Source organism: Notechis scutatus, chromosome Z, assembly GCF_049901735.1.
Source record: "Notechis scutatus isolate UNSWTSFEM ecotype Mainland chromosome Z, rNotScu1.2, whole genome shotgun sequence".
Taxonomy (NCBI): domain Eukaryota; kingdom Metazoa; phylum Chordata; class Lepidosauria; order Squamata; family Elapidae; genus Notechis; species Notechis scutatus.
Genome location: NC_142025.1, coordinates 127,974,529 through 128,002,504, shown reverse-complemented (window position 1 = coordinate 128,002,504; position 27,976 = coordinate 127,974,529). Strand labels below are relative to the sequence as shown.

At 40.5% G+C, this 27,976-nt stretch overlaps 1 pseudogene; it reads right to left on the bottom strand.

The window, feature by feature from the left end:
- Positions 1-14,306: 14,306 nt before the first annotated feature.
- LOC113428295 (vomeronasal type-2 receptor 26-like) overlaps positions 14,307-27,976 on the bottom strand; it is a 41,043-nt pseudogene continuing 27,373 nt past the window's right edge.

The following is a 27,976-nucleotide window of genomic DNA, read 5'->3' as shown; positions in this document are numbered from 1 at the left end:
ATTTATGTTACTTGTAGTCCAACTGTTAGACCACATCCCTGAACAACCATAGCATTATCCCTTATACCAGTCACCTTCGGCCAGAGGTACTGCAACCATTGGAAGCCCTGATGTTTTGTGAGTTGGCATGTGCATACATATCCAACAATCAGTTTTATTATGAAGGTTTGCTAGCTTCCCCATGTCCTGGATCAACGTGTTTCTTTTCCATTCCCCCAAATCCATCCCCTTGCCCCTTTGGCTGATGATAAGGATGCACACAGCGAGCAGGAACCCAAACAACCCCTCATCTTCAACAGCAGCGTATCCTCGGCCCCAAGTTATCAGCGGGACAGGTCCTCTCCACGTTGGATCTGGTAGTCTCCTATACCGAACTTTCGGTCTTGGCGTACCTGCAGAAGGGGAGGAAGCAAAATGCCCACTGGCTGCCGTAGCAGCAGGAGATCCTGTCATGTTTAAAAAAATTAAAGTGTACAAGGTAATATTAAGAATGTTTTGTATGTAAGGCAAGCCATATCCATCCACTTCCCCCGTTTTTGTTTTTATGTGAAGGAGTGCTTGTTTGAGCGTCTGATGAGTTCGTTCCACAATGGCCTGACCAGTGGAATTGTAGGGAATGCCAAATTTATGTATAATTGACCATCGATGACAAAATTCCGCAAAGGCGGTGCTAATGTAAGCAGGGCCATTATCGGTTTTGATCTCCATTGGTGGCCCCACATGTGTGAAGGTACAGAGACAATGGTTGATTACATGTTTTGTAGCTTCTCCTCATTGAGGTGTTGCCATAATAAATCCTGAATAGGTATCAACGGTGACATGCAGATGGTGCCATGGTTTGAAAGGAGGGTGTTGTGTGACATCCATCTGCCATAGCTGACAAGCAGATGTCCCCCGAGGATTTACTCCTTGAGGAAGAGCAGTGGATTGAGCACTGCAACTAGGACATTGCTGGATAATAGCTGCAGCTTCTGCAGCAGTGAGCCTAAATTGTTTACAAAGAGCTTTGGCATTTTGATGAAAATAGCTATGTGAGTCCCACGGAGTAACAGGAGAAAGCAAGAGACAGGACATGGCCGAGGCCGCTGCGTCAGCCACGTCATTCCCTTCCTGCAGCTCCCCGGGAAGTGGCTGGTGGCTGCGAATGTGTGCGATATGCAAAGAATGTGTGCGAGAATGAAGACAGCTTTGCAGGGCTAAAAACAAACTCATAAGATTAGCATCAATAGATGGAGAAAGATAAGCAAATTCAATGTTAAGTATCAATTGATAAATGTAAAGAGAATCCACAATAAGATTTAGCGGTTCTTGTGCAAATTCCTGTAAGGCCAAAATAGCAGCAGCTAATTCAGCCCTTTGTGCTGATTGCTGAGGAGGGGTAATCTTTGTTTTCCATACCCCTTCCTGTCTCCATGCACAAGCGCCGTAGGTCTTACCACCGCCCGCATAAACGGTCACTCCCTCAATTGGCTGCTTAGCAATAACTGAATTAAAATTTACAGATACGTTTCAAGCAACTGGAAATGAGGGTCACTGGGGGTGTGGCAAGAAATCTTCCCTGGCCAATTTTCAAGAGCAATTTGCAATTCAATGGATTGACTATACCAAGTTTCCCACAAAGTGAGGGAGATAGGTAAAAATAACTGAACTAGATCTATGCCATATAAATGCATACTGCGATTCCGGCCTTTGATGATTAACTCACTATAAAGCATAGCCATAGTAGAAATTGTTTTTCTGGGAGTATTCTGCAAATGCAACCATTCAATGATATAAACCTGCGCCTCATGTAATTGAAATAAAGCTGCAGTAGGCAAGGCTGGAGTTTGTGTAAAGCTATAAACTTTTCCTGTGTGAGTGGCCATTGGTCAATCCAAACTGGCTGAGAGGTTAACAATTGTAATTTTTTCCATTATCCAATAACAATTTTTGTGCGAAATTGTGACAGCAAATCTCTACCCCACAAGTTTATATGCGGGGCAACACAAGAGGTTGAATCCTTGCAGTCTCACCAGTTTCTCTATGCAATGCCTTCAACCAATGTACACTACTTTTTGCAAACTGCATACCACCCACTCCACGAACAGCTGGAGAGTCCTCAAGCGCCCATTCATTTGGCCATTCCTTTTGGCGTATCACAGAGATATCTGCTCCGGAATCTATAAGGCCAGAAAATGATTTTTCTTGAATTTCAATTGTCATTTTTGGTTGGTCTGTAGTCAATTATTTTTTTTTAAACAAGTTTTATTTTCAAGACAAACAATACATAAATACACATAAACACAAAACATAAAAGCATAAAAAATCTCTTTTTTGAAAGTTGCTTAGTCCCGGGTTAAAACTCTTGGTACAGACACAAGTTCAGTTTCATATTCATTTTACATACCATTTCATATCTTATTAACATTTTCAATTTTCTATAAGTGGTCATGAGTCAAAACAGAGTTTACTTGAGCAGTCCCCAAAGATTTTTGAATGAAATGAGATGGGATTACTTTCCCAAAGGTGCAGACTCCTTTCCATCGTCTCCATTTAATTTTTTTGCAAAGGATCCTCTCAATTCATATTCTCACATTTGTACAACTGGTTTTCTCTAATACAACATGTGGCATTATTCTTTGTCTGTGATATCTATCGAGAAATGTTATGTACAAAGTAAGTGAGATTTTTAGTTTTCATGTCATTCGAATAAACCCGACTTCCATTGCTAATAACAATTGTTTTGTTGCAAAACGGATATGTCCCCAAGTAAGTCATATTCTCTACTGTCTCATTGTGGGTCCAGCAGATACCCGCCACCTCTTGGATTCAGCTTCCAAGGTGCAAGGTATTTATGTTACTTGTAGTCCAACTGTTAGACCACATCCCTGAACAACCATAGCATTATCCCTTATACCAGTCACCTTCGGCCAGAGGTACTGCAACCATTGGAAGCCCTGATGTTTTGTGAGTTGGCATGTGCATACATATCCAACAATCAGTTTTATTATGAAGGTTTGCTAGCTTCCCCATGTCCTGGATCAACGTGTTTCTTTTCCATTCCCCAAATCCATCCCCTTGCCCCTTTGGCTGATGATAAGGATGCACACAGCGAGCAGGAACCCAAACAACCCCTCATCTTCAACAGCAGCGTATCCTCGGCCCCAAGTTATCAGCGGGACAGGTCCTCTCCACGTTGGATCTGGTAGTCTCCTATACCGAACTTTCGGTCTTGGCGTACCTGCAGAAGGGGAGGAAGCAAAATGCCCACTGGCTGCCGTAGCAGCAGGAGATCCTGTCATGTTTAAAAAAATTAAAGTGTACAAGGTAATATTAAGAATGTTTTGTATGTAAGGCAAGCCATATCCATCCACTTCCCCGTTTTTGTTTTTATGTGAAGGAGTGCTTGTTTGAGCGTCTGATGAGTTCGTTCCACAATGGCCTGACCAGTGGAATTGTAGGGAATGCCAAATTTATGTATAATTGACCATCGATGACAAAATTCCGCAAAGGCGGTGCTAATGTAAGCAGGGCCATTATCGGTTTTGATCTCCATTGGTGGCCCCACATGTGTGAAGGTACAGAGACAATGGTTGATTACATGTTTTGTAGCTTCTCCTCATTGAGGTGTTGCCATAATAAATCCTGAATAGGTATCAACGGTGACATGCAGATGGTGCCATGGTTTGAAAGGAGGGTGTTGTGTGACATCCATCTGCCATAGCTGACAAGCAGATGTCCCCAGGATTTACTCCTTGAGGAAGAGCAGTGGATTGAGCACTGCAACTAGGACATTGCTGGATAATAGCTGCAGCTTCTGCAGCAGTGAGCCTAAATTGTTTACAAAGAGCTTTGGCATTTTGATGAAAATAGCTATGTGAGTCCCACGGAGTAACAGGAGAAAGCAAGAGACAGGACATGGCCGAGGCCGCTGCGTCAGCCACGTCATTCCCTTCCTGCAGCTCCCGGGAAGTGGCTGGTGGCTGCGAATGTGTGCGATATGCAAAGAATGTGTGCGAGAATGAAGACAGCTTTGCAGGGCTAAAAACAAACTCATAAGATTAGCATCAATAGATGGAGAAAGATAAGCAAATTCAATGTTAAGTATCAATTGATAAATGTAAAGAGAATCCACAATAAGATTTAGCGGTTCTTGTGCAAATTCCTGTAAGGCCAAAATAGCAGCAGCTAATTCAGCCCTTTGTGCTGATTGCTGAGGAGGGGTAATCTTTGTTTTCCATACCCCTTCCTGTCTCCATGCACAAGCGCCGTAGGTCTTACCACCGCCCGCATAAACGGTCACTCCCTCAATTGGCTGCTTAGCAATAACTGAATTAAAATTTACAGATACGTTTCAAGCAACTGGAAATGAGGGTCACTGGGGGTGTGGCAAGAAATCTTCCTGGCCAATTTTCAAGAGCAATTTGCAATTCAATGGATTGACTATACCAAGTTTCCCACAAAGTGAGGGAGATAGGTAAAAATAACTGAACTAGATCTATGCCATATAAATGCATACTGCGATTCCGGCCTTTGATGATTAACTCACTATAAAGCATAGCCATAGTAGAAATTGTTTTTCTGGGAGTATTCTGCAAATGCAACCATTCAATGATATAAACCTGCGCCTCATGTAATTGAAATAAAGCTGCAGTAGGCAAGGCTGGAGTTTGTGTAAAGCTATAAACTTTTCCTGTGTGAGTGGCCATTGGTCAATCCAAACTGGCTGAGAGGTTAACAATTGTAATTTTTTCCATTATCCAATAACAATTTTTGTGCGAAATTGTGACAGCAAATCTCTACCCCACAAGTTTATATGCGGGGCAACACAAGAGGTTGAATCCTTGCAGTCTCACCAGTTTCTCTATGCAATGCCTTCAACCAATGTACACTACTTTTTGCAAACTGCATACCACCCACTCCACGAACAGCTGGAGAGTCCTCAAGCGCCCATTCATTTGGCCATTCCTTTTGGCGTATCACAGAGATATCTGCTCCGGAATCTATAAGGCCAGAAAATGATTTTTCTTGAATTTCAATTGTCATTTTTGGTTGGTCTGTAGTCAATTATTTTTTTTTAAACAAGTTTTATTTTCAAGACAAACAATACATAAATACACATAAACACAAAACATAAAAGCATAAAAAATCTCTTTTTGAAAGTTGCTTAGTCCCGGGTTAAAACTCTTGGTACAGACACAAGTTCAGTTTCATATTCATTTTACATACCATTTCATATCTTATTAACATTTTCAATTTTCTATATAACTTCTCCTCTCCTTTAATTTTTTTCCTCCTCTCAATTCATATCCTAATATTTATTATTCTTTGTCTGTTCTAATCCAGCCAATCATTTATTTTTCTTCTTTAAAAAAAAAGAAGAAATACTTCTCCTGTACACTATATGGAGTATGATGCCTTTATCCTTTTCCCTTATATTTATAGTACTTAATATAAAATACATAACATACATTGGGATTCTGTCTGGTACATTCTAAAATTATACTATATTATCAAAAATAATACAAATCTATTCATTAGTATTAATATTCATTCATATCTTAGATGTTTAACTCATTACTTTTCAATTAAATCACATGCTTTTATGAGAGCCCTATTTTTCATAATTATCCCCCCCCACATCACATATTATAGCTCAATATTTCGTTGAAATGTTCCTCCTTCTTCTACTTCAAATCTCATTTCACAAAAGATTTTGCTTGTATACCATGTTCTAATCATTAATTTTAACAATCATTTATATCTTAAACATTTTATCCATTTCAATTGACTATCATGCCTTTGTCGGAACACTTATGCTTTCCATGATTATTACCCCCCACATCACAATCTTGAATCATATTTCATTACAGTACTCTCTTTTCTTAACAAAAAATTCACTTATTTATGTTAGATATTTTATCACATTTTAAGCTACATATTATTTCTAATTTTCTATAATTACTTCTAAATACAGATATAAAAATGCAATCTTATGTACCTTTCTAGAATCCCATTAACAATAAGATCTATCCATTATCTCTGAAAAACTTTTGCTTCTTAATATCTTGCTCCCCACCATTAGAGCTTCTCATCCCTTCCTTTCTCCCTTGCTTCTTCTTCTCCTTGTCCTCTTTAACCCCTTGTCTCTCCACCTCCCTTTTACTCTGCTTTCCCCCTTTCTGTTGTTTCTTAACATAATGTCCCTTTTTCACCTTATTCTTCTCTTTTGGACTGTTTTTTCAGATCTTAAAGACCTCTTTTCCTTTTTCTCTTGCTTTTTCCCATCTCCAATCAAAATCCTTTTTCATCAAAGATGGCTTCTTCTTCTTCTTTGTCCCCATCATCCTCATTCTGCTTCGCATAAATATAAACCGCCATTTCTAAGTATTGAAAACTAGTGCCAAGTCCATCTTCCCCTCCTTGTTTTTCTCTTTCATATTTTTGATATATAAGTTCCAATCCATCCACAGATGATGCCATTGTGTAGAGAAAAAGTTTTTCCAAACAACCACCCAGATGATTTAATCAGAAATAATTTCCAAAGGTTCCAAAATCACCAAACAATCCAAACAGACTGTTTCTTTTTAAATACCTTCTTCTTCTTCACTTTTTCTTTCTGAGGTTAAAGTAATCACAAATCCTTTTCAAATATATATTTTGGAAGTTTTTAAACTCTTTGCAATTCTAGGCAATCTTCTCCTTATTTTCAAATTTTGCTCTGATTTTTTTTTCACTCTCCCTTCCCACTCACAGCCAAAAAGATTTTTTTTCCCACTGTCACTTTAGGAAGGAGAGTAGAACAAAGAAAAAAAAAAAACGTTCCCCTTTAGGGTATTCGCAGCTTGTGGCTCTCACAAGGAACAATATATCCTTAACAGCTTTCAAGGTTCCAAATCACTTTCTCCCGTCTTGTCCCGGTTAAAAGCACTTTTCACTTTCTCCAGCTTTCTCCCTCCTGCACTTGCTTACCCGGCTGCAGCTTTCTTCATGGCGGCCATTGCTAACCGCCATTCCTCCGCCTCGGGAAAAGGGAGTTTAGCCGGCTGGGGAGGGGGTTTGCGGCACCCCCAAACCCCTTGCCGGATCCCCCCTATCTTCAGCTGCCTCTACGGGGTAGCTATATCCCCCAGATCCAAATGGATCGGGGGAACCTTGGCAGCGAACGCAGCAGGGATCGCGCAGTAGCAAATCCCTGCCGCCGCCGAAGGCTAGCAAACCGGAAACCCCCGTAGTCAATTTTTTTGTCAGCGCTAGCAATTCTGCAGCAACTGGAGAACTGGCCATTTCAGTGGCCCCAAAACCGCCAGTTCGTGGGATCCCAATTAAAGGATTTATAGGAATGTATGGAAGCAATAATAACTGTGCAATAGAGTCACCGGCCATTAATGATGCAGGATTATCAGTGTACAATTGTACCTTAATAATCCCTCTATAATCTTGATCAATAACTCCTGGAATAACAAAAAAATCCTTTTTCTGATGCAGAAGGCCTGGGAAGTACCAATCCCACTGTTTTTTCTGGCAGTGGCCCATGTAAATGAGTGTCCTCAATGTACACTTGATTAGGAAAAGTCACATCAATTGAGTTCAACATTTTTAAACTCAAACCTGCACTCCCAGTAATTGCAGGCAATGCTTTTGTGACAGCCTTGGGAGCGGGGCTAGCTGCATGCCCCAAATTTAGTTTCCCGGATTTTGGTTCTGATCAGAGCGACATTGATTTGCCCAATGAAACCCTTTTTGCATTTTGGACAGACCGATTTCGGGCGGACGTCCTTAATTTAGTTTTTGTTAAATGCCATTCCCCCCCCCCAGGGGATCTGCACTGGGCTTTAAAATGGCCAGGCTTCCCACAATTAAAACAATTCCCTGTAGGTTTCATCCCTTTTTGTAATGCCATAGCCAAAGTCTCAATGTTGTAAGCCTGAGAACCCACCACTGCACATGCCTTTAACAGATCAGCCAGAGTAACCTCACCTCTAGCCACCAAAGGCTGTAAGATACGCTTGCAGTCAGCGTTTGCATTTTCAACTGCCAATTTCAGCAAAAGTTCTTTTGCAGCTTCCTCATTAGAGATTTGCCTGGTAATAGCCAATTGTAGCCTTTCCACAAAATCGTTATAAGATTCAGATGCTGTTTGCTTAATTTGAGAAAAAGACCGTGCCGGGGTTCCCACATCCTGGATGCGTGACAACGCCCCAAGGACAGCTGCCATAACCACTGGAAATACGTGATCAGGCAAATTAGCAGCTTGATCAGCAGTGGATTCAAACAAGCCTGCCCCATAGATTTGGTCCGGCTTATACAGCCCCCCCCGAATTCCTTCCTTAGTGACAGCTTCCCTTTGATATTCTGAATCAAAAACCACATACTGAGTAGAGCTCAATATCATTCTCATTAAATCTTTCCAGTCACTAGGAATCATGCGTGAGGCAGCCAAACTTGTCAGGAGCCCCTTTGTAAAAGCACTTTGAATACCATAATCGTTAACTGCTTTTTTAATTTCCCTAAGAACTGCTAAAGGAATCGGAACCCATTCAGTCTGCAGATTGCCTTGAGCATCCACTTGCCTATTGACTGGAAACAAATTCATCTGGGGAATCTCATCTGGCTCTAATTTCCCCTCATTGAAAGCCTGATGCATCATTGCTTGAAATTTTCCCATTTTTGGTTGGATTTTCTCATCCACTGGAGTAGGTGCTGTTGGGGGTGAGGAAACATACTCCAGTTTTGGGGTTGGTGGGTGCAACACAACTCCTTTATAAGGAGGAGGTTCTACTAAAGTTTTTAAAAGAGGTTGTTGCTGGGTCTCTAAAGCAGTCATAACAACCTTCCAATATATCAAAATTTCAGCTGTTGCCCGTGGCTCTTCATGAAGGATAGTTCCAATTCACCTCCACGTGTCTAACTTTAAAGATCCCTTCTCTGAATACCAGGGACATTGCCGCCAGATCTCTTGCAGCAGCTCTCTCACATTACCTTTTGAAAGAATTATTTGCTCTCCCCCAGAGGGTTTAAAGATAAAGAAGTTTGTCCTGACTAACTTCAGCAGCTCACTAACATGCCGTTCCTGTGGCTGAGAGAGTTTTCCCCCATGTTCCCTGAAAAATCCTATTGTCCAGCAATAGTTAAGTACGTACTTTACCTATTCCAGGCGAGGAAACACGGAGGTCCAGACACGTACCACCTGCAGTGGATCACGTCAAGTCAAGGTTTTATTCCCACACCATTAGAAATGGCTGCTGGGCAAACAGAGAAAAGCAGAATTCAACCTATACAAGCCTCTCCATATGTTCCTCTGAGGAAGGCAAGCAGTAGGGGAAAGGCGACTGACAGTGGCAGCAAAAGGCAAGTGGGAGGGAAGGTGACTGGGGCTTGCAGAGCTTCACTCACCCAGGGAGATCAGTAAAGGCAGGGCAGTAGTGGAAGGCAGGCAGCAATGGCTGGCCTGGCAGGAGTGCCAGGGCAGGCAGCAGTGTCAGGCATGCGTGCAATGTCACACATGTGTGATAAGGACTGATGGGCAAGCAGCAGAAAAGTAGGCATAGAGGAGTGGGGCCAGCCAGAGGTCCTATTTACGAGTTCTCTGAACTTCCGGGAATGGTAACAACTAGTTCTATAGAACCAGACCAAACTGGTAGAATCCCACCCCTGTCTCTCTGGAATATCATTCCCCAGAGATTAGAATGGGTCCCACTCTAGCACTCTTTCAAAAGGCACTGAAGGCCTGGCTTTGCCAATGGGCCTGAGGAACCCAGAGAGGGATAGAACCCATCAAATGGCTAGTGTGATCTGCTGTCGTTGGGGTGGGGTGGGGGAATTGGGGGTGTTCTTTTTCCCACATTTTTTTCTATTGTCCTTTACTAATTTATTTGATTATTTTTGTTAGTTTTAGTGTTTTTTATTTTTGTTTTAAATATGGTTTTACATTGTGTAAGATGCCTTGGGCGAATAGGCAGCAATATAAATTAAATAAATAAATAAAATAAATAAATCTTATAAAAAATTTATTTTAGATTGTAATTTACTGTGAATTTTAAACCTTTTGTCTATATATTTTCCCATTGTTCAAATATCACATTGATTCCACTGAATCATATACAATGTTTTACATGTTCGTTTTCCAAATACAATTTCAATAACAGTTTATAGATTTCAGCAATATGTTCATCATTGCCACATAATGAAATTTCCAATTCATTTTTAACAAAGTCAGATCCATAATTTTTAAAATCCAATTTAAACCTTTCTTTCAGGTGTTGATAGGTAAACCAGTGGCATACATACTCTTATGATTCAAGTTCTTCCCTTTCCTTTATTATTGGGTCACCAGTTAAAAAATGAAATTTTACTGTATGTTAGCCAGTCTGGCTTTGCCACCATTTCTTTCCTGAAAAAGGCTTACTGTGGTGACACCCAAAGTGGCAACTTCATAGCGAGCCTTGATTATATTTGTTCCAAACTCTTAGTATAGCATGTCTAGCAAGATGATTATTGAAATCAACATTAACTTTAATCATACCATGTGCCATCCAGATCTTAGTTCATGGCCCTCTAATTCAAGTAACCTCTTATTCTGGAGGCTCACCCGTTCTTTTACCCAAGTCAAATAGCATACATCAGAATTCATTTTCATATCAGGTAGACCCAAACTCTTCTTTCCATAGCATTTTGCAGTAGCTTATTATTTATTTATTGAATTTATATTGACGCTCAGTTGCCCATGGCCACTCAAGGCAGCTTACAGAATAGAAAACATTTAAAACAATAAAAACTAACAAAAAGAATCAAATAAATTAATATAGTACAATATAACAAAATCATCCCCCAACTCCACCCCCACATCATTCCTTGTCTCCCTGCTCTGATGGGTCAGGTAGATGTGACCGGCAAGAGACAGTTCCTCAGATAACCTGGTCCCAAGCCATGAAAGGCTTTAAAGGTGACAACCAGCACCTTGAATTGCAACTGGAAGCAAATCTGCAACCAATGCAACACCGGGGTCTGCACAAAACCATGTGGGCTGCTGCATTTTGTACCAACTGGGACTTCTGGATGCTCTTCAAGAGCATCCCCATGTAGAGTGTGTTGCAATAGTCAAGATGGAAAATGACTACTGTATGAGTGACTGTGACTAGGGACAGTTGGTCCTGAAAAGGGCGTAACTGGTGCATAAGTAGCTGTGCCATCCAAATCTTAATTCATGGCCCTCTAATTCAAATAACCTTTTATTCTGGAGGCTCACCCATTCTTTTCCCCAAGTCTAACAGTATGCATCAAAATACAATTTCAAATCTGGTAGACCCAAACCTCCTCTTTCCTTAGCATCTTGCAGTAGCTTATATCTAATTCTTGGGGTTTTTTCCTTGCCATATGAACTTGGAAATATCCTTCTACCATTGTTTAACTGGATTATTGGTTATAAGTATTGGTAACATCCGAAATAAAAAGTATCTTTGGTAAGGAATTCATCTTAGTTACAGAAATTCTACCCAATAGTGATAAATGCAATTCATCCCATCTTTGTAAATCCTGTTTAACATCCCTCAAAGAGGGACATAGTTGTTTTTGAAACAGTTTTATATTTGTATTTGTCAACATAACCCCTAAATACTTCACCTTTTTCTTAACCTTAAAACCCAACTTTTTATTCAATATGTCATTATCCTGAGAAGTCATATTCTTGGTCAGCATTGTTATTGTTGTTTTGTTTATAATGGACAGAAAATCAAGAAGAGAAGCAACCTGGAATTAGGGAGAAACTTCCTAATAGAAGAATGTTAGCTTTAGAAGGCCACAACCTATAAGCAGGATGGCATGACTTTTTATGGCAAGATGGACAAAAGGCCCACTGATATTTTCAAAGACATAAGATCAGGCAGGCATTACTATCGATATGGAATAAAATAAAACAACAAATATATATAGAAGCACCAATATGGTTATCGACACTGGAAGCCTTAATGCATCCAAATTTGTTACACCAAGGAAAAATTATTACGTATGAAGATATTCTAAATGAGACAGGAGAACTGAAATCAAGGCAAGAATTGAAAGAGCAAGGTCTGGATTTGGAATGGTGAGCTTACCTACAAGGCTAATCATGATATAGGAAAGATATGAAGGATCAGGGAATTAGCAGACAAAAAGCAAAATTAGATGAAATACTACTGGGAACAGATGATAAATTGATAAGGAAAAGTTATAGAATTTTATTGGAATATAAATTAGAGGAGGAACAAGTAAAATAAATGATGTTGGCATGGGCAAAGGATATTGGACGTTGTATTCATTTGGGTAAATGGCAAATTCTATTGGAAAGAAAGAAAAAAATAACATTGGCCACATCGTACAAAGAAAACTTACACAAAATGTTTTAGCGGTAGCAACATATCTCCAACAAAATTAGCTAAAATGTACCCAAACTTATCTCCTCTTTGTTGGAAATGCTCCAAGGAAAATGGATCATACATGGTGGAGTTGTAGGAAAGACCAGGATTTCTGGCACAAAATTCAGAGTTGGTTAGAGGAAATGGGTGAAATCAAAGTCGAATATAAACCGGAACCCTTTCTATTGGGAATTAACATAGAGAGGTAGAACAAAAAAATGATGTATCTAATAATACATGTGATTACAGATGCAAGATTAGTCTATGCTCAAAACTGGAAATTCAAGGAAATTCCAGATGAAGTAGAGATAATTAAAAAGATATGGACATCCTCAGAAATGGATAAACTAACATTGGAATTAAAAAATAAAGACAAGACTGAATATTATAAAGTATGGGACAAGTTTTACCACTGGTTAGAAAAAAGGAAATAGTTAAATTCCAAATGAGATAAAATGAGATAAGGATGTTAAGATAACAGATTAGGAATATAGAGAATTGTTGATATAAATGTATATGCTATGTAAATATGTATTATTTGTCATCCGAATTAGTTATGTAAGACAATTAGGTGTGTCAGGATGATTACACCATATTCACTGTTTTTAAATGTTTTTTTTTTTTGTTTAATAATTTTTTTTTAAAAAAAGAATAAGTTGTGATTGCTTCATTTCTTTTAAGAAGAAACAATATTATTACAATATTACAATAGCTGGAATTGTTGGTATAATTGGATTGACCAAAGATAAATTATATATCATAAGGCATAAAAGAAAAGTATCAATACATAATAATGAGGTAGCGATATAAGTTAAAAACAGGTGTGGTTATATGACACAAGTTAAGGTGATGAAAACAAAAGAAGATCTTGCAAACTGTTAAAATAAGAATACTTTTTATCCTGTAACCTCTTTCTTTCTTTCTTTTCTCAAAATTCTTTCCCTCTCTTCCTCTTCTCTCTTCTTTCTTTCTTTTTTTTCTTCCTTTTGCTTATTTGTGTATGTATTGTGACTGGTTTTAATTGTAAAAATTAATAAACTATATTAAAAAAAAAAAAGGAAATCATGATCAAGGAAAGGTCACAACTGGTGCACAAACTGGGGCTGAACAAAAGCTCCCAAGGTTATATCTGCCACCTGCTCTTTGAGCTGGAGTTGTGAGTTTAGGAGAACCCATAGCTTGCAAACTGGATTATGTTGCAAACAGGTAATGTAAGCTCCCTGCAGAACTAAGGAACTTCACATTCTTACTGCAGCCAGAATAACTTTGGCACAGTGTTGGAAACAAGCAGATATTCCAACAGAGGAAATGGTCATTCAGAAAATAACAACCTGTGCAGAGATGGATAAGTTAACCTTAGCACTTAAGGAAAAAGAAACATCAGAATATTATAGAAGCTGGGAATGCTGGTATGACTGGATAGAACAAAAATAGAAAATATATTAGTAAACAATGTAAAATGTAAAAGAGGTAGTAACTATATACTTGCAATAAGATGTACTTGTAAATATGTCACCAATATTGATAACAAACAAGAAACCATAGACTGTCGATAATAGAATTGCTAGTTTTTTGTAATCGTTTTTTTTCTTTTCTTTTTCTTTCTGTGTGTTGTGTATGTGTTTGTTTGACAGTTTAGATATATAATCAATAAAGTTTGTTTGTTTGTTTGTTTTTAAAAAAAGAACTAAGGATGACAAACACTTAGATCCTGGGGCGCCCAGTACCCAAGGCCACTCAGTCATGCCAGGGTTATATAGGAAATATATTATAAGGGTTGCACTCAAAATTTCACGACTGCATATTTTTGGTTAAAAACCAAAGAACTAGTTTTTAATCAGTTATTCAAGATTGTCAGTAGCCCTTTAATGAGGGAAATGAGGATTCTGTCACAATTTAGAGGACTTATAGCATAATAGATCAAATGAATCAGTTTCATTTCTTTATCAACTGTTCCTTTCGGTTCAAATCAGGTTTCAGAACAATAATGTAACATTTGGGGGAAAAGATACAACCCAGTAACCCAGCTGCAGAAGCCAAAATGGAAAAGATCTCCACAGCTACCATGTATTTTCCCTTGGTGCTCAGATAGGTGGGGACAAAGGATATCCAGACACTACAAAAGACCAACATGCTGAAGGTGATAAATTTCGCTTCATTGAAACTATCAGGTAGCTTCCTAGCTAGGAAGGCAACTGAGAAGCTGATAGCAGTCAAGAATCCCAGAAAACTGAGAACAGTATAAAACATAGTGGTTGAACCTTCTGTACATTCTAGAACAATTTCTTCAGACATGGAGTACAAATCAGAGTCTGGGAATGGGGGAGAAATTGTCAACCACACTGCACAAATGGAGAATTGTGTCAAGGAGTATGAAAGAACAATACCATTGGCCAGCCTTTTCCCCACCCATTTCCTCATTTTGGAGCCTGGCTTGGTGGCCATGAAAGCAAGAACCACTATGATTGTTTTGCCCAATATGCAAGAAAGGGCTACAGAGAAAATTATGCCAAAAGATGTTTGTCGCATGAGACATTTTACTTGGTTAGGTTGCCCAATGAAGAGCAAAGTGCAAAGGAAGGAGAGGAGGAGAGCAATTAGAAGAATGTAGGTGAGGTTCCTGTTGTTGGCTTTGACAATGGGGGTGTCCTGTTGCTTAATGAAGATTCCCAGGACTGTAACTGAGATGAAAGAAAAGAAGGAAGCAATAGTTGTTAAGCTAATTCCCAAAGACTCTTCATAAGACAAAAATGTGATGCGTTTTGGAATGCAAAGATTATGAACTTTGTTTGGGTACTGGTCTTCTGAACATGGGAAACAGTCATCTGCATCTGGAAAAGAAATTATTGCAGTCATGTTTTAAAATCTTATAAACAACCCATTGCTGAATTGGTCATCATTTCAGAGACATTTCCTTTCCTGAGAGTGAGTATTTGAAAACTCCATCCCTCCTTCCGTCCTGGATAAATCAGGCCCTGGTGATCTTGAGATTTTTCTATGCTAACCTCTTTTGAAAGATGAATTCAGTTGGTCCAGCTGTAGTGATTAATGCACCAGTGAGGTTCCAAAGCAAGTTGGGGAGTTTCATAGGTTCTGCTGCATGGACCTGCCAAGGCCCTTGCTGTTGCTTGGAACAGAGAGGTAGCAAAAGGCTTGGATAGGATCAGGCCCATGCATTTTTTTCATCCCATTGCACCAGGCATTCTCTATGTTTATGGAGGATTTGAGAGAGTTGAAAGGATTCAAGAGACATCTAGAGCAATGCTGGAGAAAGATGAGGGATGAATCTGAGCAATAACAAGCTAGAATTGCTATTAAGTGTTTATCATTTTTCAGAAAGTAATTGCTGGATACAAGCAGTTCATAATTTTGGTTCAGTCTCCCAACTGCTCTTTTTAGGAAAGGTGGTTGTGCTGCAGCTCCAGAAGATCCTTGATTAAGTGAATTATCTGGATCTGTTTCAGTCAGGCTTCAAGCCTTGATATGGATGGAAATGGCATTGGTCATTCTTTTGGATCATCTCTGGAGCGAATGGGATAGAAATAGTACACCCATCTTGGCTCTTCTTGACCATGGTATCCTTTTGAACTGACTTTGGGAATTGCAAGAGGAAAAAACAGTTTCTGGTCTGGTTCACCTCCTTCCTCTTTGACCAGTTCCAAAGGGAACAAGAGGTCCAGCTTACAACAACAACTGTGGGGTGCTATATGATTCAGTGTTTTCCCTGCATCTTTTTAACATCTACATAAAGATGCTCAGTGACTTCATTTGTTACCACACATAAAGTATATTGTATATACAAGCTACATATAGTAGCTTGCTGAGGATACTCAAGTGAATATCTAATCTTGGCCATTTTTGTTCTGGATAATATTGTACTGCCCCAGAGAGACCTATTGTGTAACCTGGGGGGGTGTTCTTCTGCACTCATGACTCCTGCTTGAGGAGCAGGTGACAGTCATGTTTACAAAGGTCGTCACTGAACTTCATCCTGTAGCAAAAGCACTTATTCACCACATCACAGTGCTTTACAGCTTTTTCTAAGTAGTTTAAAGGGTCAGTTTATTGCATACCCTCATTTTACTAACCTCAGAAGGATGGAAGACTGGGTCAACCTTGAGCTGATAAGAATTGAACAGTTGGGAGTTGGCAATCAACAAAATTAGCTTGCAGTACTGCATTCTAACCACTGCACTACATATAGCAATAGCAGTTAGACTTATATACCTCTTTATAGTGCTTTACAGCCCTCTCTAAGTAGTTTACAGAGTCAGCATATTTCCCCCAACAATTTGGGGCCTCATTTTACCCACCTCGGAAGGATGGAAGGCTGAGTCAACCTTGAGCCTGGTGGGATTTGAACCACCAAATTGTAGGCAGCTAGCTGCAGCAGAAGTACCCTGCAGTACTACATTCTAACCAATATGCCACAGAAGCTCTTATTATGCACCAGTTGTGGCCTTTTCAGCCCTACTCTCTATCACTCACATCTTGGTTATCTCCTATATGAATTATTGCAATGCAATCTATATGGGGCTACTCTTGAAGAGGCTCTAGCTGGTGTAGTACAACATCACAAACAATATTGAGAATGCCTAGGGTTCCACATATAATACCTCTTCTGTACAAACTTCAATTTTTTTCAGTTGCTTGTGGGTCCAATGGCATCTGTTTTAAAGGTAACTTTAAAGCCCTTTCTCAGATTACTTGAGCAACCATCATCCCTGCTATATGATCCTATCCCACCTCATTGAGCAGGGTGGGTATGTTGTAGATTCTGCCATTTAAGGAAATTTGACTGGCATGTTGCAGGAAGACAGCCTTTTCTGCTGCTGCTCCTGCTCTGTGGAACAATCTACTCTCAGATGCGAGGCACATCCTTGTTCTTCATCAGCATGGAAACTGAAAATTGATCTGCAGCCCTGAGTATCATAAGGACATTCTTTTCACTTTATTATTTTAACTTTTAGTACTGCAACCCTACTTTTAAATTTTGTTTTTAACTTTATTTTTACTTATAGCTTTATACTAAAATATGTGTATTTTACATTTAGTCTAGTGAAAAGAAGAACCAAGGGTGTCATGATAACACTGTTCCAATATTTGAGGGGATGCCACAAGGAAAAGGTGGTCAATCTATTCTCCAAAGCACCTGAAAGCAGGACAAGAAGTGATGGATGGAAATTAATCAAGGAGAGAAGCAACTTGGAACTAAGGGGAAATTTCCTGACAGTGAAAACAATTAATACAGTATGTGCTTCAACATTGCTTGTTTTAAATGGCAGATACTATGGTCTAAAAACTATAAATTAACTATGTCAACAGCCTATAAAGATAATTTGTATAAGATGTTTTACAGGTGGCACTTACCCCCAATGAGAATTGCCAAGATGTTTAAAGATAAGTCAGTGAAGTGCTGGAAATGTCAGAAGTTACCAGGATCATACTACCATACATGGTGGACATGCACAGAAGCTAAAAAGTATTGGACTAGAATATATATGTGGCTGGAGAAAATGATAAAACAAACTATAGATTTAAAACCAGAGAAATTTTTATTGGGAATTTTGCCTAAGGGTTATAACAAAGAGTTAAACTACTTGATTATCAATGTATTAATAGCAGCCAGGACTGTATTTGCACAAAATTGGAAAAATGAGAAAATTCCGATGGATGAGGAAATAATTAAGAAAATGATGGAATGTGCAGAAATGAGTAGATTGACAATGGCAATTAAAGAACAAGAGAAAAAAGATTATTATAAAATTTGGAATTTATTTTATGAATGGCTAGATAGAAGAGTAAGAAATTGAAATATGTAAGTACAGTATAATATCTATTACTGATAATTGAATGAGTTAGACAGAGTAAGAAAATGAAAGTGAAATATATTATTGAAAGTCAATAAATATAATGTTAATATAATAAGTGATTTATGTGATATAAAATACTGATTAGAAGGATTATAAATATATATAAGTAAAATATGTATGATAATGTTATTATGTGCACAAAGAAATGTGTACCCAACTGACACACTGATGAACAGAAAGAAGGTTTTATTTGTTTGTTTTTGTTGTTGTTATAAAAATAAAAAAATATTTAAAAAAACATTGCATGCTTTTAAGAAGATATTAGACAACCACTTGTCTGAAATAGTATAGGGTTTCCTGCTTGAGCAGGGAGTTGGACTAGAAGACATCCAAGGTCCCTTCAAACTCTGTTATTTTGTTATACTAAGATATTTATTTATTTAGGAATTTACATATGGCAACTCAAGGAGGCTTATAAGCCTCATATACAAAACAATAAGACTAAGAATAGAAGATAACATGAGTATAATATTGAATACATTGGAATACTATGAAGCACATCCAGAGAAGCAAATGGTCTTGGTGCTTTTAGATGCACAGAAATCTTTTGACAATGTAAATTGGCAATTTATGTTGCTGCAAATGGAAGAGATGGCTTTTGGAGAAAGATTTATTAAAACAATTGAGGCAATATATTATAAACAATCAGCAATAGTAATGATAAATGGAGATTTAACAGATAATATCAATATTAAAAAAAGGAACTAGGCAAGGATGTTCTCTATCGCCATTGTTATTTGTATTGACCTTGGAAGTATTAAATAGAAATATTAGGAAAGATAAAGAAATAAAGGAAATGAAAATAAACAAGGAGTATAAATCAGAGGCATTTGTAGATGATCTGGTCTTTATATCAGAAGAACTATTGGAAACAGCTTCTAAACTGATAGAAAAGATAGAAGAGTATGGAGAAATTGCAGGACTGAAAATAAATAAAGAAAAAACTAAGGTTTTAGTGAAGAATATAATGGAAAAACAAAGGAAAGTATTAATGGACAGTCTAAACATCCAAATCACAAAAAAGTGAAATACCTGGGAATACAATTGACAGCAAGATGTGGAACACTTAAGGAAAACAATTATTATAAACTAAAACAACAAATTATGACAGACTTGGGAAAATGGAAAATTTTACAACTATCTTTAACAGAGAAAATATCTATAATTAAAATGAATATACTACCAAGGATATTATATTTGTTTCAGATGATTTCAATAAAATTAGAGAAAGAATTCTTTGAAGATTTAAATAAAATGATGTTGAAATATATATAACAGGGAAAGAAGACAAGAATTAAAGTAAAATTACTACAGGACACTAGAATGAGAGGAGGTTTTGAACTACCCAATTGGGAATTATATTATCAGGCAGTAATATTGATGTGGATGAAAGAATGGATTGTTTTGAGAAATATTAGACTGTTAACATTAGACGATCATAATTTGCAATTGGGGTGGCATACATTTTTATGGTATAAGGAAAGTAAAGTACATGGATATATTCAGAGACATTATATTTAAGATGCCTTATTATCGACATGTGTATTTGCTCAAAATTGAAAAAAAAGAGAAAATTCCGATCAAGGAGGAAGTGATTAAGAAAGGAATAGAATGTGCAGAAATGAGTAGATTAACATTAGCAATTATAGAAGAAAAGTAGTATTATAAAATTTGGGATTTATTTTATCAATGGTTAGATAGAAAAGTAAGAAGTTGAAGTACAATGTAAGAGTAATTATATATTATAATTTATTATCTTTGAATAAGTTATATTATGAATATAATTCAGTAAGAATTGAGATTTGCTCTTAAAGATAACCTAGAATTGAAATTAAAATTTTAATGATTGTATAATAATAATATAATATAATATGATATAAAAAGTTGATTAATACAATATGAATGTAAAGTTAAGAGGAAAAAATTATAGATATTGTGCACATGATATATGTACCAAACCACTACACTATATAATTGAAATAAGGTTTTATTTGTTGTTTTGTATGATTGTTATAAAAAAAAAACTTTTATTAAAAAGAACTAAGAACAGAGGGAATCATATAATAAATTAATAAAATACTATAATAAAATAACATCTCACCTTGATGAAAATATATCATGAGTCATTTAATGGGCTCCATCCAGCTCTGTGTTTCCCAGGCCTGCTGGCAGAACCAGGCCTTCTGGAAGAGTGCTAGAGTGGGGGCCATTCTAATCTCTGGGGGAATGATGTTCCTGACAGAGGGAGCCACCACGGAGAAGGACCTTCTTATGGGTCCTGCTAAGTGTATCTCCCCAGGGGATTGGACCCATAACATTCCTTGCTTCTTTGTTCTGGTGGGTTGAGTAGATATGACCAGCAACAGACGGACCCTCAGATAACCTGGTCCCAAGCCATGAAGGTCTTTAAAAGTGACAACCAGCACCTGGATTGCATACAGAAAAAAATCAGCAACCAATGCAGCTCTTGTAGGAGAGGTGATACATGTGTACACTGAGGTTTGCACAAAACCACGTGGGCCTCTACATTTTGCACCAACTGGAGCTTCTGAATGCTCTTCAAGGGCAGCCTCATGTAGAGCATGCTGCAATAGTTATGACAGGAAGCAACTAAGGAATGAGTGACTGTGAGTAGGAATTGTTGGTCCAGGAAAGGGCATAACTGGTGCACAACTGCAGTTCTGCAAAGGCCCTCCTGGCCATGGCTGGCACCTGTTCTTCGAGCAGAATTCACAAGTCCAAGAGAACCCCCAGATTATGCACAGGATCTTTGGGAGATAGTGCCACCCCATCCAAGACCAAAGGTGGCAATTCTCCCTGGACCAAAGAACCCCAACCCAGAGCCACTTAGTTTTGCCAAGGTTTAGTTTCGACCCGTTGCTCCCCATCCAGTCTCTAACAGCCTCCAGGCACTGTGAGAGGAAGGATACAGTATCACTTAACTCACAATGGGCAGAGACATACAGCTGAGTATCATCAGCATATTTATGATATCTCAGTCCATTGTGACAGATGATCTGACCCAGTGGCTTCATATAAATGTTGAACAGGAGCTGAGAGAGTATGTAAAAAAAAAAACAGTCAGTTGTCCAGATTCATTTAATTCAGATGATGATGTAGAAATGTGATGAATACATAAAAACATAATCCAAATTTAAATTATTGTTTTCCCCCCCAAAATACATTATCAAGAAGTTATCCTTGCTGAATTAACTGAGATCTCTCCTTTACCATTTATTTTAAATATTTCTGAACTTCAATTCCCAAAATGATAGTAGGTTCATTCCACCCAATCTTGAAATCTCTTTACTTTCATAGAAACCATAGGTGGAAAGATTTATTTTTATGGCCTTGTTATCTTTCCCAAAGTGAAAAAGATGACATGATATTTGAATAAACTCTTAAGTAATCAACATCTCTCCTGTATTATGGACAAATTTGTAAAGAGATGGTAGACTATTATTTATAATTAAAGAGTAATATAAAACATTGCACAAAACACATAGCAATGAATCTCTGCTGTGGATCTCTTACCTGTCTTGTTTGAAATTTTCCCTTTTGGACATTTAAGGCAATCATAGCAGCAAAAGGGCTTTCCTTCTATTTTTATTTTGCTGCAACCTGATAAGCATTGAGGATTGCACATAGAAATGGGCTGTACCTATTGGACATTAAGAAGGAAAATTGAGAAAGTATTAATTAACAGTTCAGGAATTCTTGCATCTGAGGAATTGAATTTCACTAGTATTTAAGGCATATACAGTGATATCTTGGAACTCGACTGCTCTGAAACTCACATAGCCATCCAGTCATTATATCTTAATTAAATATTTCTAATGTGTTTGGAATCTAGTTTTCTCTAAAGTCCATGGTAATTTCTGCTAGTGCAGAATCTGGATCTACTGACCAAATCAAATCAGAACCCTGAAAGATGTATTCAATCCCCTTCTGGAAATGTCTTACCTTTGAGGCACATAAAGATTCAAACCATTCTATTGTCAACCTTGAAACTGACATGACCATAGCCATTTTGATACTTCAGTGTTGCCACACTGGAGATGAGGGATAGGGAGGGGGAAATAGAGATAGCTGGGGTTTTGCAGCCAAAATAAAATACTTTCCCCTGGAAATGAAGGATATTCTAATACCTGACCAGAGAGAGGAGGAATGATGTTACCAGGCAACCACATGGCACCTTGATTGGACCATGTGATTGATTGTTTGGGGAATGGGAATAACTTTTACTTTTAATTAGGTGAAAGCCATGGGAACCTTCAGAGTCAGTTTTCAACAGAACTGTGCCAATATGATATATTCAATCAAGCTATTCTTTGAGGAATCTACTTGCCTTTTTATGAAAATTCAACCCTCCCAGGTCACCATTTCAGAATCATTTATTTCTTCAGCTGTAGCATAAATTAACCACTCAGAGAATATTGTATGTTCAAAGACAGAATACTTGTAGAGATGTGTGTAAATAATGAATTGCTATTTGAATGACATCAATTCAAGGTCCAGCAAAAGAGCCTTTTCTGCCATCCCCACCCTCTGGAACATTGACAGAAGATTCACCCATATTGTTTGGTCCTCTAAAAGAATCTCAAAACCTCACTCTGCTGATTGGCCTGGAGCCCCAATGGGGGTGATTCTATGTTGGAGGTGGTTAATAGACTAGGAAGAAGACCTCTGCCCCTTTTTTATACTGAGTATCTATTTTTAGTTAATTTTTAGTCTTTTTTATATTTGCTTTTAAGATGTTGTCTGTCACCCTGAGTAGCCTGATGATGAGATGGGTGGCATATCAATTGAATAAACAAACAAATAAATAAATATGATCAACACAAAAATTTGGAAATTAATGCAGAATATTGTTGAATATGGTGGCCAGATAATATTCTCTTCAGAAATGAATCTGCAATTTTAAAGGCTGATATGGATCCCCATACTTTGTAGAAGCTATCACTCAATAAGAGGTTAGATAATCATATTCTTTTTAGTATATGCTTTTTATACTGTAATAAAATGCCTGTAATTTTTAATATATTACATCTTGAAGAAAAATGATTTTTTAATGATATATTTTAATCTTTTCTGAAAATGTTTACATTTTTAAGGCTCAGAAAAAGCAGGAGGATGAGGGAAAAGGCTGCATACTCTTGTTATAGAGTGACAAATGGTCTTATTCATCCTAGCAAATTCCGTTCAAGTAATTATTTTATTTTATTTTATTATTGTTCACCCCTTTTTTTCCTACAAAATTAAACTAGGATGATGTGCTGTATTAGCATACTCCAAACCCTCGCAACTGATTGGTCCAGACAGACAGCGACCTGATTGGTCGAAACCCCGGCCGTGATTGGAGCGCTAAGAATCTACCGCGATTGGCTGTGCCAATCGCGGGAGATTCAAAGCGCTGCCATTGGCCGCCGAGCCGCGAGCCAGCCTATATGAATGGCTGCCGTGGCTTGTATTTCCCTAGACTGTTCCTATCCTAAATAAAGAGCTGAACTCACTAGAATGGTCTCGCGTCTCCTTCAAACTGATCTACCCCAGATCTAACACTGGCGACGAAGGTGGGATCGTGAGACAAAGAGACCACCCAGCACGTGGCGAGGCGGCACACAGCAGCAAGCAGAATGGCTGGCATCAACTCACCATCTGCACCCTTCAATCCCGCTACCGAGGACTGGGAATCCTATACTGATAGGTTCCAGATGTTCCTCGAGTGTAGCAATCTTAAAGATGCCAACGGCCACAAGAAACGGGCCGTATTCCTTGCACACTGTGGGCCGGCAGTGTTTAAGATGGCCAAAGCCTTAGCCAAGCCGGAGGACGTCAAGACCATGGAGTGGGGCGACCTCGAGCCCCTGCTACGGAGCCACTACGCCCCCATCGTGCCCATCCTCATCCGGCGGCACGAATTCTACAGGCGGGACCAGCGTGAGGGCGAGGGGCTTGGCGACTTCATAGCGGCACTACAAGATTTGGGCAGCCTGTGTGAGTTTGCCGACCTGGACGAGGCCCTGCGAGACCGCATCATCCTAGGACTCCGAGACCCCATTCTCCAGAGCCACATCATGGCGAAGGGTGACATCTCCCTCGCCGATGCGCTCACAGAGGTAGCCGCGGCTGAAGCGGCCAAGAAATCAGCGGCTCGGATGCGGCAATCGAGCATCACGCCACGAGCAGCGACCGGCGAGACGACACCGAACCCCGAAAGGCGACCGAGATCGACCACTGGGACGCAACCATGCACCACGGCGACATTGACTTCTTCTCAGAAACTGAGGACGAGGAGGGAGGAAATCCACCGCCTACAAGCAGCACGAGGGCGACGGGAACCCCAAGGTCGTAAGTCGAGGTTCCAGTGCGCCAGCTGCAGAGGCGATCACCCCCGTTCGGACTGCCGGTTCCTCAATGCCGTTTGCCGACAGTGCAAGAAACGGGGGCACATCGCCAAGGTGTGCAGAAATAAAAAACACTACAGCCCGCGGCGACGAGATGGCAGCCCTCGGAGGCAAGAGAAAACCCCCACCAGATACCGAGACCGCCAGACGGAGAGCCGCTGGAGCCAAGAGGGTCGGAACAGGTGGCTCAACGAGGCAAGGCAAAGGGAGGAAACACACCAGACCGTCGTCGTCGGCCATTCCTCCACAAGAGACGCCAGAAAGGTATAGGTGACGGTGTGGATAGAAGACCAGCCTTGCGACATGGAGGTGGACTCTGGGTCCTCCCTCTCCATGGTCTCATGGCACACCATCAAGCGCCTGGTTCCCTCCATCCGCCGCAAAGAATTAGAAGACCAAACACTAACCCTCAAAGACTACCAGGAAACCGCATCCCTGTAGTTGGCAGAGGCCATTTTAAAATCACCTTCAAGAACCACACCGAAGTGCTACCCCTGACCATCGTCGACCGGGATCGGCCGAGCCTGTTGGGATTACAGTGGTTCGCACCTCTAGGAATTGAAGTAACTGGAATCCACCGCACCGCAGAGTCGAACTGGGAAGCGGTGCTCGTGGAGGACTTCTGGGAAGTTTTCGACGACAGCCTAGGCAAGTACCGGGGTCCCCTATCTCTTTTAATATAGACCCGAGCATCGCACCAATCCGCCTTAAGCCCAGTCAAGTGCCATTTGCACTCAAGCCCAAGATCGATGAGCAGCTAGATAAGCTCATCGCGCAAGGGGTACTGGAGCCAATCGATCATGCCAGGTGGGAGACCCCCATAGTCACCCCCATCAAGCCAGATGGATCCGTGAGAATTTGCGGGGACTATAAGGCCACCCTAAACCATGCGCTCCAGCAAAGCACATACCCCGTCCCAGTAGTGCAGCACCTTCTGCACTCGCTGGGGGGAGGCCGGATCTTTGCCAAACTCGACCTGGCACAAGCCTACCAGCAACTGCTGGTCGACGCCGCAACCGCTGAAGCCCAGACCATCGTAACGCACCAGGGGGCTTTCCGTTGCAACCGGCTCCAGTTCAGAGTCAGCGTGGCACCCGGGGTCTTCCAAAGCCTCATGGAAAGACTCCTCCAGGGCATAGAGGGGTGGTGCCCTATTTTGGCGACGTCTTAGTGGCGCGAAAAATGAAAAGCAACTAGAAGCCCGGTTGAGGGAGGTACTGAAGAAATTCAGAGACTCGGGGCTCAAAGTCAAGAAAGGGAAGTGCCAGCTACGGGCTGAGAGGGTCGAATTCTAGGGTACCTCCTAGACAAACAAGGGATCCACCCCACAGAGAATAAACTGAGAGCCATAAGGGAAGCGCCACGACCCAAAAACAAAACGGAACTGCAAGCTTTCTTGGGACTGTTAAACTTTTACAATGTCTTCCTACCTCAAAAAGCGACCGTGGCGGAACCGTTGCATAGGCTGTTAGATAAAACAGCCACCTGGACCTGGGGAGCACGGGAGGAGAGCGCTTTCAACAACACAAAGAAACTGCTAACATCTGACGCGGTACTAATCCAGTACAGCGAGACTCTGCCATTAACGGTAACGTGCGACGCATCGCCTTTTGGGATCGGCGCCATCCTCAGCCACCAGCTACCAGACGGGAGGGAAGCACTCATCGCCTTCTCATCAAGGACACTTTCAAAGCCGGAGCGGAACTAGAGCCAGCTCAACAAAGAGGCCCTAGCAGTCGTCGCCGGCATCAAGAAATTCCACGAATACCTTTACGGTAGGACTTTTACAATCATCACGGACCACAAGCCGCTGCTAGGGATCCTGGCAGGAAATAAGGCCACACCGAACATTCTATCACCAAGAATGACAAGGTGGTCTGAGTTCCTGTCAGCATACAACTACCAGCTGGTTCACCGACCTGGGAAGGACATCACCCATGCAGACGCCCTGAGCCGCTCACCCTTGCCCGACCTAGAAGACGACCCGGCACCCACGACAGAGGTACTTCAAATAGAGACAATACCCAATCCACTAGTGACCGTGCCAGACATTGCCAGAGAAACAAATAAAGACAAGCGGCTGGTGCGAGTCCTAAGCTGGGTTGGAAAAGGATGGCCGGAAGGGGACAGGGACGAACTATTCAGACCCTTCAGAAACAGACAAACTGAACTCTTTACCGAGAAGGGCTGTATACTTTGGGGAGACAGAGTGGTAATCCCGGAAACATTGCAAGAAAGGGTATTGGGAATGCTGCATGAGGGGCACCCAGGGATGGTTAAGATGAAAAGCCTGGCCAGAAGCTATGTATGGTGGCCAGGCATGGACAAACAGATCGAAACCTGGGTAGCCAAATGCAAACAATGCCAAGAGTCCAGACCCAGTCCTCCTGCCGCCCCAATACATGAATGGGAAACACTAAGAGGACCATGGTCTCGGATTCACATAGACTTCGCGGGGCCAACAAAGGGGCACATGTACCTCATCACAGTAGATGCTTACTCCAACTGGCTGGAGGTAAGCACCATGAAAACAACCACAACGGAGGCGGTAATAAGGAAACTGGGCAAACTCTTTGCCACACACGGCCTGCCAGATATAATAGTATCTGACAACGGGCCCCAGTTCACCGGACTAGCGTTTGAACAATTTTTGGCAGGCCAGGGCATACGCCATGCATTAACCGCACCGGCAAATCCGGCGGCGAACGGACGGGCAGAACGCATGGTCCAATACACAAAAAAAGCCATACAGAAAATAGAAACAACCAACATACAAGATAAAATCAATAAAATGCTCCTCATCCAACATATTACACCGAGCGCAACCACAAATAGAAGCCCGGCAGAACTAATGATGGGCAGAAAACTACGATCAACACTAGATAGAATGCACCCCACATACACCCCTGACAAACCCCCGGGTTCCTCCAGCAAGCACAGAAAATTCAACATAGGCGATGCCGTATATGCAAAAAACCTGTCGGGGGAACCACTCTGGATACCAGCAACGATCACCCAAATAACCGGCCCCGTATCATACCGACTAGAAACAAGCGACGGGAAAAACTGGAAATGGCACATTAACCAACTAAGGTCCAGAATAGCTAACAACCATACACCCGAGCAAGAAACTAGAAGGGGGGGGGGAAACGGCAAGCATTAAAGAAAGAGGGAGCCCCCTAGCACTAGCTGAACAACCCCCACCCGGAACAAATAACCCGCAAATAAATCGGTCCTACTCACCAGTAAACGTGGGACCAACAGAACAGGCAACCCCGGAATTGTCACCTGGAAGGAGCAGCCAGGCCAGTGCAACCAGCCCGGA